General features: G+C 41.5%; 1 long non-coding RNA gene across 1 annotated transcript; it reads right to left on the bottom strand.

The window, feature by feature from the left end:
• Positions 1-3053: 3053 nt before the first annotated feature.
• LOC120897071 lies at positions 3054-5041 on the bottom strand. The gene is made up of 3 exons (XR_005738489.1): positions 4768-5041; positions 3726-3886; positions 3054-3633 (listed from the first exon to the last, which is right to left on the bottom strand). It is a non-coding gene; the product is annotated as an uncharacterized LOC120897071 (long non-coding RNA).
• Between the last annotated feature and the right edge of the window lie 9480 nt (positions 5042-14521).

Genomic DNA, 14521 nt, shown 5'->3' on the forward strand with positions numbered 1-14521 from the left:
TAACTTCAATAAATTAATCTGAATTGCGTCACTGACACACCATGCAAATGAAATACTGCGGTTGAAACCAGAAATCGAACAATACTTTCGCACGACACCGTTACCCGGTACGGATCAATTTGTTGTTTCAATTATGCATAATCTCACCGAACACGAGCTGGTGTGGAAAAGTAAATTGCATACATATTTAAACAGCTGATTAACATACCTCCGACCAGACCACACTGGATAGCAAACGCATCAAAACAGGTGAGGTCAAAGAGGAAGTTGTTTTGCACTCGGCAGTTCAATTTATAATACGGACACGGCATCAGAGGCTAAAGTAAGAATGGCCTAAAAGTGATGAAGACAAAAATGCAGTTGTAGTAAAAATGATATTGACGCACCGTTAGAACAAACAAATTGAACAACATTAATTACCAATAATTGGATTTTTCTGTTGGTTGAATCCGTTCTGGTGCATGTGGGCAATTAGTAGGATTGTCATTGTCTATGAGCATCTGCTTCAAATCACAGTACATATCTCATAACTCGTGACATAACTCAACAAAATACATGAAGCTTCCTGTTTCCTAGATGAATAGAACCAAATCCTATGGTTGGAAAGTGCATTGAAGCTAAATGTCCTACTGATTTTCTGCTGAATGTTTCCATTTTCCTTATCATCACCATCCATCATGTGTAATGTGATTTCATGGTATCTCTTTTCGTTGTATATTGTTTGATTAGTACCAGTACACCATGTCAATACGATAAAACCCCTGCCAGTACAATAACGCTCGTAATGCGTGCCCTGCTTTCCGAGAACTGGCAACAAACGTAACAGGCGTTCTGCTCTGACACCCCTTTTTCCAGCTCCCATCGCTAATCAATGGCTGGTTTATGGCATACTAAAACACGCCAACAGTATTGCAACACGTTCGGTCAGCCATCCGCGCCAGATGGCATCATGGCTTTTCCGTCACCTGAATTATCAGCGGTCGACGCGGTGACGGAATGGTGTCGTTTTCCTAGCGAATTAATGGATGGCAGCAGGAGGGCTGAATGTGACATAAAACACAAAACAAACCTGCTGTATGTAACTACCGTCCGGAGGAACCATCGCGCATTCCATCATCGCATTCCATCGGCAGGCTGGACTGAGGTGTTGTGATGGGTTTGATGTCCAATCGGAAGCGATAGCAATGATACGATCGTACAAAGTAAGTGAGAAAAAATGAACGAACAAAAACACAAGAATCATGAATAACCAAACCAAGTTAAACCCAGTCCTCACGGCCCCATATCGCGGCCGTTGAGAGTGCGTGGAAGCAAACATCACGAGATAGACACACGTAGAAAGGGTATGATTGGCACAAGCTTGGCTGCTGACGGTATCGATTTACATGGAATTCGTATCGGGCTGTTGATTGCTGTGGCTGTCTCCTTTCCGTGTTTGAATTGTAGTGTTTTTGTTATCTTATCTTATACCCCTTGCCAGATTGTGTCTTTGGTGTTTTGAGCTTATCGGCTCCCTCTTGCGGTATCGGAATCCGGTATAAAATTACAGGCCAATTAAAATATCGTTCCACTATCTTGCCACTCAGCTTTGCACAAATACAAATACAAAATAGGTCAAATGGCCGTGCACTTGGTGGATGAATTGTCTTTATTTCGGAATGACGGTAGAACAAATATAAACGAGGCAAAGAGGGCGAATCCCACACCGCCGAAGGCACGTATAAAATCTTTCTAATCAAAACATTACCTTAACTATTTCACCAGCAGTACCAAATTAAAAATAAAAGAAGTCGAACGAAGTCTCCTTCGTGCATACGTTCAGATTAGTGTTGGGAATTTGGTTAAAAAAAAGGAACGGAACGGAACTAGTTCATTTTTCAAAAAGAACGGAACGTGAACCTGGGGTGCAAAAGAACCGACCCAAAGCGTAGAAGCCAAACTGGCCTCTTGGGGGCGAGCCAAACTGGGGGGGGGGAGTTGTTACTCATTCCAAGATATGAAATGGCGTTTCTTCAATCTGAAATCATATCTGACACCAAATCTAGATGGGTTCAACCTATGCCCAGTAAGTTGTACCATCTGTGCTAATATAAAGCATGCATTTATTATCTAGCATTTTTTTTTTAATTTTTAGATACGACGACCATTTTACCCATGCCGATGTTATTGAGTGCTACGAGTTGACGATTGTATCACGAGATTGACTTATTATTTCAATTTCACTTACTATTTAAAACAAATAGTTTTCCACACAAATCGTTTACAAGATCATGGCACTCAAACGGTTGTCGAATGGAACAGAATGCTTCGAATCGAATGGCCAAATATTGGAATCATGCCGAGTGCCAAGATCAAGTGGATATCGTGGCATAAGAAATAAATACATTTTATTTTTCGTTGTTCATACTCGCATATTATAATATATCTTTTCCAACCCGTCCTGCCATATGAGTACAGATTTAAATTTTATAATAGTTATTGTCTAGTTAAAACAAGCTAAATTATCACAAAAAGTATAATAGATGTTACAAATTGCACCATAAAACCAAATGCAAAACCATTTTTGGTTTCGCTTATCACGATTTTTATATACGATACTGCGACGAAGTGCGATGAATATTCCTGTGAGCATACCGTGTGCGAGAAAGAGTGAACAGTTATCTTGCATGCAGCAAGCAACAGCCGGACAAAGCCGGTTTTTTCAAAGAACGGAACGCACGAACGATAGCACCTTGCTAACAATATTGAAGCGGCAAAGACCGGAACGGAACGGAGTGAACGAACGAAAGAACGAATTAAACGGAACGGAATGAACGGAAAGAACGGAATGAACGGAAAGAACGGAATGAACGGAATGAACGGAAAGAACGGAATGAACGGAACGGAACGGAATGAACGGAAAGAACGGAATGAACGGAACGGAACGATTTTGTATAAAGGATCGGAACGGAACGGCCTTCATAAAGAACGGAACTTTTTTACTAGGTTCGGACCGGAACGGCCAACAGTAGTTCAGATGCTCTAATGCTTTCGGATTTCTGGCTGTAATAGTAATGCTTTTCTATTTGCGTTATGCACATTGCCGCATGCTTTTTATTGAACATTTTTCTCACTGTTTCCACGTGCGTTTTGGCATACTCACACTCTGTACTATTGATGGGCGGTTCGACCCAAACCCACTGGTTTGATGCCCCTAAGGATCGGACTTGCTTATGCTTTGTTGCACCTACTGGTTATTCGGGTCGACTCAAACTCATTACACCCACGGGTCGGATTTGATTCCGACTTTGATCTAGTGCACCTGCTGCAACCACGGATTGGAATTGCTTCCAAAAGGATTGCACCTTACAACGGGTCGGGTCGTGAAATGAATTGTATGACCCAGACCCAGTCACACCCAGTACTCGGCAGAATGCTTTGTCCCTTCCAAATGAAGCGGTAATTTTCCGTTACCCTTCCTTCCACTTTTCTTTCCACCCAGCGCCTAAGAATATCATCGACTGGTGCTGCGCGTGTTAAACCGGCACATGTCTGGGCTGGCTACGATGACGTCATCGACTGGTGCTGCGCATCTTTAGACGCGTCCTTGGCGTCCTTGAAGTGCGTTCTTCTTTGATTTAGCTGCGTTGAAAGCTGTTGATGAAAATTAACCAAAAATCAATCCGTGCTGTTTATAGAAACTAAACAGAGTTTGGAGTTTTGTAGAGGATGAGAGAAACTGTTACCTAATATTGTAAAACCAGACATCGTTTTCCTTCTACAGATGATCGTGCACGTTGTTGACAAGGCCATCAGGTAGCCGTCGATGAGCCGTAGACGACAAGCTTTTGATGAATGTATCCATTAAAGCACTCACGAGAACAGCTGTAAAATTTGCTAGGATAAACTATTCCACAATTGAAGAAGAAGGCCCGCGGCGTAAAACATAGAGGAGGAAAATACGGAAGAAATCACACATCACTTCAGCACATCTTTTCTCAGCAAATGTTCTGGATAAACTGACAATGCACAACATCCGGATGAGAGGGAGAACAGAAGAATCAGAGCAGATTGAGAGATACGGGAAGATTCAATCCAGCGGAATCCGCATGCAAATGTATGTGCAAGCGTGTTGTTCGAAAGATTATTTCGGTTTCTCCTTCACCCGTCTCCCCACCACCCCTTCACAATCATTTCTGTAGCGTCCTCGTGAGACATGGTTGGACCGGCGTCGGTATCGAACGCAGACAGATTGTACCGACTCGTCGCATCCATCAGCATCAGCGTGTAGTTTTCGATTGCCATTGTGATTGAGTTGTCGGTTCGGTACGGTTAGTATCTCTTCTTCTCACTTAACACTGCACAGCTACAAATAATCACACAGGCACGCTCACACACCCACAACGGCCAATTCACCTAGCTCATCTTAGCTTTAAGTATGCTTCGAGAGTATGCTGCACAAAATATAAACGATCACCGTACCAGCTTCAATATTAAAATTAACGTATACGGGGATGAATCACCCAGAACACATCAAATAACAGGTGCAACAGGTCGAAAGTTAAACAAACCTTTCCATGCACCATAAATCACAAGCATTGGTCATAACATTTTCGCTCCATTTATATTCTTTCCAACTCACGGACACTAACACACTTAGTGCCTCGATGTTTATTTATTTATTTATTTATTTCATATATAAACCGACGGACCATCGTGTCTAATCGGCAACCTTATAATTAAATTAAGGAGCATATAAATAAACATCTAGTTATAAGCAAACATTACATGTGACGTAGACGCAATTTCTCCTTGAACGTGGAAGTAGACATACTAAAATCGAACAAATCTAACACTTCATTGAACTCGAGGGACAATGTTGCAAGTCGTTTGAACACTACGAACTGCCACTAGTAGGACTGCGGTTGGTGGAAATCACGCTCGCACTAAAAATCACCGCAACCACCAGCAGCAGCGGATGTCAACCATGAACTGAAGCAGTCCCGTCGTGGAAAACCACCCTGAACCCGAACTGTGGGTACGCACGGGAAGAAAAACATCGCCGCCGACTCGGACTCTCCTGGTGAGCGAGAACCGTGGCGCGATGAGAGAGCGCTTGGTGGTTCCAGCACGAATGGCCACATTTTACGCTCCGGAACGGCAACGAGTTTATACCCTCCAGATCAACTGGTAGCGAATGTGATGCTCTTTCGTGGTTGCTTTGACGGCACTGGTACGGTGGTCGTTTTTATGAATGAAATCGTGAGCACGCATACACACACACTTGCACATGTACGTGTAGCTTTTTTCGGTGGTGCCCGTGTCTGTCGCACGCGTGTCTAGCGATCGTAGTGGCGTGTCAATCATCAGCATGTGGTGTATCCTTTTGGCTAATGATACCATTTTCTAACAGGTTCCAAAAGAGGTGTGAACAGAAGTGTAACTAGTCGATAGCCTAGGACTTTCCATCTCGTTAAGCATCGGGCCTTGGGCCTTGTTTCGAACGTTGCCAACGGTGTCACAAAACTTCAATTCAATGTAACAGCATGTGATTACATAAAAATATATTTTATCCATTCAAAACTTTCCATATGATTCTCCAGGGTATGGCCTCTGTCAGATACAGTTAAGTTTTTAAACTAGGAAAACAATTGTCATGTTTTTTAAATTTCATACATTTAATAAAAAAAATCAATTAAACTTTCAATGCAAACTTCTAATACTGTGCAAGTCCCGTAAGTATCAAAAGTCTTGAACAATTCGGTAAAGTGTCGCTAAAAAAGCTATTACGTCTAATAGATGGAATTGGAAGCAGTTTGTCATAGCGTCAATGTTTGACAATTTGATACCATGGCTCAAATACTGAATTCGGATTGCGCTGTAAAGATTTTGCATCGCGAGTACTGTTAAACTGTTTGAATGCAAAACATCGTGAATAAAAGCTTATTTTAACTTTAATGCGAGGCTGAACACCAACAGGCATACCCTCAGCATTTAAGCCGTTCAAATAGAATAAAATGAAACAAATTCCATTTTTGATTCCCTGCGCGATTCGATTCAAATTTCGATTTCATCTGAAAGTTGTAACAGTAGTACAGCAGTAGCACGGAAATTCGCTACTTGGTAACGCACCATACGAAAAATGTGCTATATACCTTGATTTATTGCGACTCAATGCAGTTAAAACGTAGACCTAAAAGCAGATTGTACAAAGGCAAAGGTTAAATAAAAAAACGAATTCTTTGCAGTTGATTCTTTGCATCGCTTACCTTCATTTATCAGTCACCACAAATCCCAGTTTCCTTAAATCCCTTCCATGCAAGGCATTTTGTTCATTGCGATCACTCGTACTCGAAGCAAATTGGTGTTCGGAGAGTGGAACATGAAATTCAATCATTGCTTACGATTGTACTGGGAAGTTTTATTACACTCATGTACTAAATGTGTGTGTGTTTACGAACGAATCAGTGCTTGGATTAATTGCATTTTTGCTCTCTCTGTATGGCCTGTTCGGATTGTATCGTTGTAACGTTGCGTTATTGCGTTTGAGCAGTTCAGTGAATGTTTGTCATAAAGCTGTGGTAATTAGTGACATTGCGAACGTATCAATAAGGTTCAGACCACTGAAGCAAACAATATGAAAGTGATTCGAGACTTATCTTTAGCCTTTTAAGTAAAAGGTACAAAACAGTTGTTTTTTTAACAAATAAGTTTGCCGTCGTAGATATGAATATCTGGCTTTTTATTTAAGACAATGAAACGCGTAATAAAATAACAAATGCTGTATAAAATGCAAGCGGCGAACTTCAAGTGAAAGCAATACATTTATGCATTTATTTACAACATTACTTATGAACCACAAATTTGATTCGCAACCGTCTATATTGCGGTCACAAAACACCTTTTCTCAGTTGCACAAAAGACACCTATTTTGATCCTCGTTGTACTTCGTTCCACAACCAACAGAAGATGGGTGTATTCAGTGTATGGCGTCATCGAAATAACGTCGAAAGTGCATTTTGTTCGGTACGGTTCGGTACAGTAAATTTTATTGTCCACTATCGCCAATTTGATCCTTGTTCGCCCGTCAACTGTGTCCATTGCGATGGTGCACCGGTCATCGGTCGTAAATTTAACCATCCAATGCCCGACTTCCCTCACGCTCGAGCAATATTAAAATTGTAACATTTTATGAAAACTATGGCGGTGCCAACCGACATCACTTTTAGTTCCTTTTTCAAGGTGCCAATGCACAGCAAACTTCCGGCACTGGCTCCCGCATTTCATCGGCTGGCGTGTTACGTTCAATAAAGTTAGACCGTGGACATGTTTTAGCAGGACGGAAAGCTTTGGTATCGTTCTACCTGGCGTGTTTTCATGACGACAGTGAACACTTTCTTTATTGCATTACTTTGTATTATTGATTTTATTTACGCTTATAGAACATGCGGTAATGTGGGAACAGTAGGAGTATGTTGGTTTTAAATTGTTTTTTATGTTTAAAAAAGAGGTTTTGAAAAAAATATCTAGGTTAATTATAATTTCAAACCAAACTAAAGTTTTTTCTTCGTTTGATAAGGTTTTACCTTAAAACATAGAGTACGATGATAAGCTATTTTAAACCCGTTTATATTCCGAGAGCTGATGTTTATGATCCATTACATTTTACTTTGCGCAAGCTGAACCCGGAAGCTGACAACTGAGTATTTCCTTCGCTACTCTCCGGGCGGCTCTAAATAATTATACCAATGCGAAGCTAAAAATTACTTATTTTACAACTTTTGATGCATCTCTTCCGGTACATACAGCAACCTTATCAAATGCTCGCAATGCTTCGGCATCCATGTTGGGAGTGAGTGATGAGAGTAAAATTAAATTTAGATCCATTAGCTGCTCGTGACAGCTTTGCTAGTCGGAACATCCGGATCGCCTGCAGGAAATACTCTTCCACCGGTCCATTAGTGTATGGTTTGTTCAAAATGACTCTTTTAGATAATTAATCCTAAACTCGTGGTAACGTGCTTTAAAGGTCTGTTTTTCATAATCTGCTTCTGGCACTAAACCATTTTCCGGGCATGCCAACCAAGTCTCCTAGTCGATTATCAGTAAATGGGCGTTATTGTATTAGTTATCAAGGCAATTAGAAAATCTTGAATCTTTTCCAACTAGCGTTGTGGTTCCATCCGCCGAGATTGTACGACGACTTGTGCTCTTGCACCAGCGCAAGCTTAATCTACGCTTTTTGAACGCAAACCATACAGAGTAACAATAAAATGAAACGATTATTATACTGTTTGTACGCACAAGCAATTTCCACCATTGTAACGGCTGCAGTACAGCAATACTCGTTCAATTTTCCTTTCATGGCCGACTTGTCACTACATCTGAGCGAGATAATGTAAATTACAACGATAAGTGCTAATAACCGCTATACATTGAATTTCATGCCCCAAGCTTCCTTATGCTTGAATGTAATTTTGTACAAAAATCTTCTAGAAAGTATGTTTTTGTTTTGCAGGAAAAAGTTAGTGAAATAAGTTATTTAGCCATTTCAAGAACTTTCTTCAATGATGTGCTCCTCCCTGTTAACAGCTTGCGCAACGATGGATCAGCATCGCCCACAGTGCTGGGTTCCCTTTTTACGAGTCGAAACCCAACCCTCAAAAGGACATGGATACGTGTCCATTTCGTAGATAAACACTACAACTAATCGATTGTTCATCGTCGGCAAACTTTATCCCCATCGGCCCATGCCTTAAAAGTTGTTTTTATCGGTGCACATCCACTGTGGCGTACCATTATACCTTCTATCAACAGCTTTCTTCCGCCTTTCGTCAACTTTCTCCATCTTCTTTGCCGTCAAAACATAAAAACAAAACAAAAAACCATCAACGCGATATCTTTTGATCCGTTGTTCCTGCCACTTCACATGATATTATCCCGACACAATGGACAGGGATGGAAGAAGACCAACACACATACACAAACACTTAAACCCACGCACGGTTGTTTGTTGTGCTTGTGCATTGTCTACACCCCAAAAGAAATGTTTTGCTTTTTGTCGATCTCCGATTTGGGCTATCACTCCATCTTTTCGCATGCAAGATATGGACTATTTTTAGTCCAACCGCCACTAGACTGTATATGGATGGTGTATTGAAATGGTTATATGAGTGTGTGCTGTTTTGCACACACAATTTCGTTACGGTGACTTGCTGTTTACCAGGAATTTTCCCGTATTCCCGCACAACACTTGTCTCGAACCCAAGTCGGCCCGAGAAGGGGTTTGGTTCGCTTATCATAACGATAATAATCTAAATAAGCATCAAATGTGGATGGCAAACACGACGGCGTGGTTTGAGGCGTGATGCTGAATTGCTGATGCAGAATCGTGTTTAGGAAAGCTTGCAAGCGTGAAGCTTTAAAGCCGCACGTGATGGCATGAAGGTGTTTTACCATGGATTTGAGAAAGTTTCAATGTTTTCTTGATCTTTTCAGTACATTCAATAACTCGTAAGAAAGTGTATCTCTTTTAAATATATATTTGAATTTGGTTAAGCATGGCGTTTCCATGAACAAGTTTTTCGAGAGCTACGAGAAATGTATATTCCCATCTCCATATTAATTGCCTAGATGTATATCTTTACGATCAATACTTCAATACGCTATCATTGCCGAATTAATAGACGTATCACAACACCCTGGTCCAAACGTGTTTTAACAACAACAACAGTAACAAAACTTACTGTCAAAAATACACGCCTCCGCATCAGTTTGCATAAAATTCGCTCCAACTGGTTTACAAAACACGTATGGCTTACCGTGCAACCCTTCAAATGTTTAGCCAGTTTCTTTCGCGGCTGTTTGTCAGTATGTCATACAATATACTGTGTCAAAGCTCGTTCCGCCAGCACATCGACATAGACATGATATAGACAACTCCTTCCCCTTTTTGCGGTAACCTCCACACACACTCTCTCTCTCCCATACACTCACACAACTTCCATCCAACCATTATATCTGATGTGGTTCCCCCGTTTCGTGGAAAACGTTTTCCATCCACCACACTCAGCTTGTACTAAATTCAGTTTTCACACACCACCAGCAATGACAATCGAGCAGCAATCGGTACATCCAACGGAACCTTCCCCGTCCTGAACCATACACACACATACACACACATTTACACTGTTAGCGGGATATTCCTATCAGCAGACGGAAAGGAAATGTTTGAAAAGGGAAATATGCTTGCTTCATTTTTGTATCTGTCGATCGTAAGTGTTGTCCATGTGTGTGAATGTGTGCGTCCATCCATCGCATCAGACACTTTCCACTATCGTGCCAAATTAGATGGGCAAATGGTGTGGGCCGACGATTGCGGAGGTTTCATCTACGATCCAATCGATGGATTTAACTATTTGATTGGAAATTGATATGCACGGAGCTCCCGTCTTCCTCGTTCTTCGAATCTTCGCCGGCGAGTGTTGCCATCAAATCAAAGTGTCTGCTTTCGTGTGGCTGCTAACCTAGCAAAAGCAGCAGCAGCAACAGCACTGTGGAACGCTGATTCGATGTGTTAATTTGAGTGATAAGGGTACAGCGGCAGGATAGTGAGAAGTCCCTGACCCGTAGCCATACACGATGGTGGCTTCGCACGATTCGGATCGCATTTGGGCGGCTAGGAAAAAATCCCAGGGTCAAGGGACGCTCTTCGGTCGTCTACGACCGAAGGCGCAAGGTGAAATCGATATCATTAGGTGACCCTTTTTTCTTCTTGCTGGCACACGGACGGTAATAGAAAAAATGAAGCATCACAATCATGTATCAGTTTAACGGACAGGCTTTCATCTTTCTTCATTACAAAATTCTTCTCTAAACTATATATTTACCTCTATACTATAAAGTTAAAAGCATAGGTTGACCTAGACAGCGAACTAGGATCCCGTTTGTTATGCTGATAAGATAAAATATATAAAAAAAAACTTTAAAACTATAACTATAAACTACAAACCTTGATATGCAAAAATATTATTATATTTTATCTTTCACGCGTAATAACTGCTCAGAAATTCCTCGATTGTTGTCTTTCAAACTCCATCGAGAACTGACATCAACATCAACCCAAACCAAACTAAATAGAGACCCAACGACATGAAGCGTCCTCAGCCAGCTGGATGTCTGTGGCGTTATGATTATTTGATTTTTCCAATTTGTTTCCAATGTGCCGGCACTGCTGGCAGCAAACAGTCCGTTACTCTAAAGCTAGTGATTGAACGCGCCAAGAAGCGGAGATTGTCTCCGGAAGATAAGTGACAACATAAACGCAAACAGCTGCAGGCAACTTACTGAACTCCCGACGCAACTAAAGGCGATATACAACTGTGGCAAAGTTAGGCGGTGTCATCTACTTTACGGACCAGTAGAGCTTTAAGTGTATCTGCTTTTCCGTGCCAGCCGTAAGCCTCTTGGAGTCTTTCTGTTTGTTGACCTTTGGCTACCGCGCGGGAAGCGCTGGAACGTTGTCGCTGGACATTTCACTTGGACTTGGACGCTTCAGTGAGTATGCGGCCTAATATTTTCAATCGATACCGTCGCCCCGGGGCATCTGTACTTACAAGCCATTCTTCAGAATAGTTACAAAGGAGTGTCAAGAACAAGAGAAGGCGAAGTCGACACTGAAGACAAATCCTGCAACGCAATGTATCATTGCCCCCTGGGCATTGCCAGTTGGGAAGCAGTTTGGTACCGTAAGCTACTTCCACATCATTCTAAAAGGGATCTTCAAGTACGGCCAAGAACCGTACGGTCGGAATACGTGCTGGATTTTTGTGATAGCAGAAGAACGAACCTCGTGGTAAGTGATAGAGGTGTGTGATGTCAATGGGTGAAGATGTAACAAACGCCACAGAACAGAATGGTAACTGGTGAAAGTCAGACAAAAAGTTTCAGACGAAGCATAGGATTTCGTTTTACCCTCTACCACATGAACCCTTCTCGGGGTAAAAGAGTTTGATTCTCGTTTTTCTTTTTAAGACGCACAAGATTTGCATAACAAATGGTGAAAAGCACGACCTCACCACGTATTTCTTTCATGTTTTGTCTTTGTTTCCTCTCCTTGTGTGTTCTTATGAAAGCTTTATATATTTTTCGATGTAATTTTCACACTTTCTGTGTCTATCCGTTATCCTTTTCCTTCAGCAAACATCGTACCAAAAACACTTTAACACCAATTACAGCGCCATGTGCCAGCTTCAGAGAATGTGTCCTAATGTCAGACGTTGTCCCAATGTTTGGTAGGTAAATATGTTCTCCCCCCCCGGAGGTGATGGAGGCTGCTGTGACTTTCGGTGTATGGTGTAAGCATGGGTAGCAGCGCAGAAGCCGAGAGTTTGCTGCTAATTAAACAAATTAATTGTTGTTGTGTTGTTCTGTCAACGATCGTCCTCGTTGGTTTGATTGTGTCAACAGATTGCTTCAGCCCATTGAGCCTTAATCAGTTTTCCTACCAAAACTGTGCTCGGCGGAATTCTCCAAGGCACACGGAGAGCAACTGTGGCAGTGGCGTGCGAAGGCCAACGCGTTTGGCAAACCGCGGAAGTAAGCAACCAGTGCGGTGGAGGCATTCAAAGCAAAACCTAATGGAATTATCCACTTGTACGTATCCTCAACAACTCTCCCCTTCTTCTTACCCCACACAATAGGCTGTTAGGGTCCGGGCGTTATCATCCATTCAGTTCCGAAAGCCATCACCTCCTTGGTTGAGAGTGTTTGCGTCTGCACGTCTGTCATTTGCAGTCAGTTGCAACGGTAATAGGAGTTTTTTGTTTGTTTCTATGTTTTTTGCGGTTTTTGTTTGCTTTTGTTAGTGTCATTCTCGATTTCGTCGTTAGCGTTTCCTGCTGATAAGAGATTTAATTAAAACAAAACAAGGCAAAAAATGCCAAGCGTACAACGGCAGCGAGAAAAAAATCGTTTCTTCTTACACAAACACCAGCACAGCATGGTTTGTGGGAAAGAACAACTTTCACCACTCCCATACAAACTTTCGCACATACACAAACACGCAGGAATTGTTGGGCAGATAGCGATGCTGGCTACGGTATTGCAAACTAAGCTAAACTATGATACACTTTGTGTATCTGTTTTTACGCCAACCTAATCGTTCCAACGCTAGTATCTATACGGTTCGCCAAAATTCTCTTTCCAGCACTGTTTCAAAATGTTGTGTACGAGGTCACAAATAACGGTCACGCACGCACGTTACGTAAGGCGTTGGCCTGTTCCATGTTACTCTCTGTGAGAATGAAAGAACGTGAAACTTACTTTCGCACGCAAAAGTTTGGACGATTGTGAACACAGCACAACATCGCCGTCCCTTATCATGCGGAGCGATTGCGTTTGCAGTTGGAACAACAGCCTATCCTGGGTCTGAATGTAGGCGATTTTGATACACGTGCAAACGAAGTAACTTTTTCGCAATGCTTGCTTTCCTGGAAAAAGAGATCTCTTGACTCAGTAGCAAAAATCCAGAAAAAACAGTACAATTTGAAGGGAAGAAGATGGTGCCGCATGAAATTGTGCGAATAAATGTTCAATTCAATTAAATATGAGCAACGAGCAATTGCTTCTGTTTAACGTTAGGATAACAACGATTAAGTTTAGCCGGAATTTCTTAACGATCCACTGTTCGTCAGATTGTAGCCGGTTATAGTCAAGGAGTTTTAACTTTAGCTTTAACTGTACTTAAAACGTTTGCTAACTGTAGCAGCTCCGAATGCTGACTCTCAACGTTAAAACACGTTTGGCCACATCAACGGCAGCATATTTCTGTTTCATTTCTTCCCCTGTAATGGCAAGTCTTGTACAGTACATTTCAAGTACGCTCAATGTAACAGCTGGTTACAGGCATGCAGTAGCTGCAAACACTAGAGTCAGAGTGTTCAACCCCGTTGTCGATCTACCAACCTTTGGTCTACCTTTGAAATTTACTTGCGTTATAAATATTGGGCGCTGCAAAGGAATTCTCCATCTGCAGCATTCTATGGTTTGATGCTGCATTCTACGAAAAAAGTTGTAAATTGGAATTAATGGCCCATTATGCTGAAGCAGGTTTGGCGCATCGTATGATATGAAATTTAATGTAGTAAAATGTTCAATACCGCCCAAACAGGGTTTACTAGGAAATTAAAAAAAAAGGTTTAAATTTCCATACTTCTAGGAAAATGAAGCTTTATAATGAAAAATAGTCGTTTGTGATCCATTAATTGGTTAGCTGGAATTTTCAACTTTTCGTAAGTTGCTTCCATAGCGGCACCTACATTTTTAACAAGTTTTAAATGCATTTGATTTCCTTAACAAAACAAACGAAGGTTGCATTAAATAAAACTGTGAACGTAAACTACTTCAAATGTTATTTCCTCCGTCGACGGCTATAACTTTATTATCCCTGTGTCACTTTGTAATGTCTTTGAGTAAGTTACCGCTTAATCAGAACGCGATATTGGCCGAAATCCATGAACCTTTTCTCACTCATGGTCTGAGG

This window comes from Anopheles arabiensis, chromosome 2 (assembly GCF_016920715.1).
Source record: "Anopheles arabiensis isolate DONGOLA chromosome 2, AaraD3, whole genome shotgun sequence".
Taxonomy (NCBI): Eukaryota; Metazoa; Arthropoda; class Insecta; order Diptera; family Culicidae; genus Anopheles; species Anopheles arabiensis.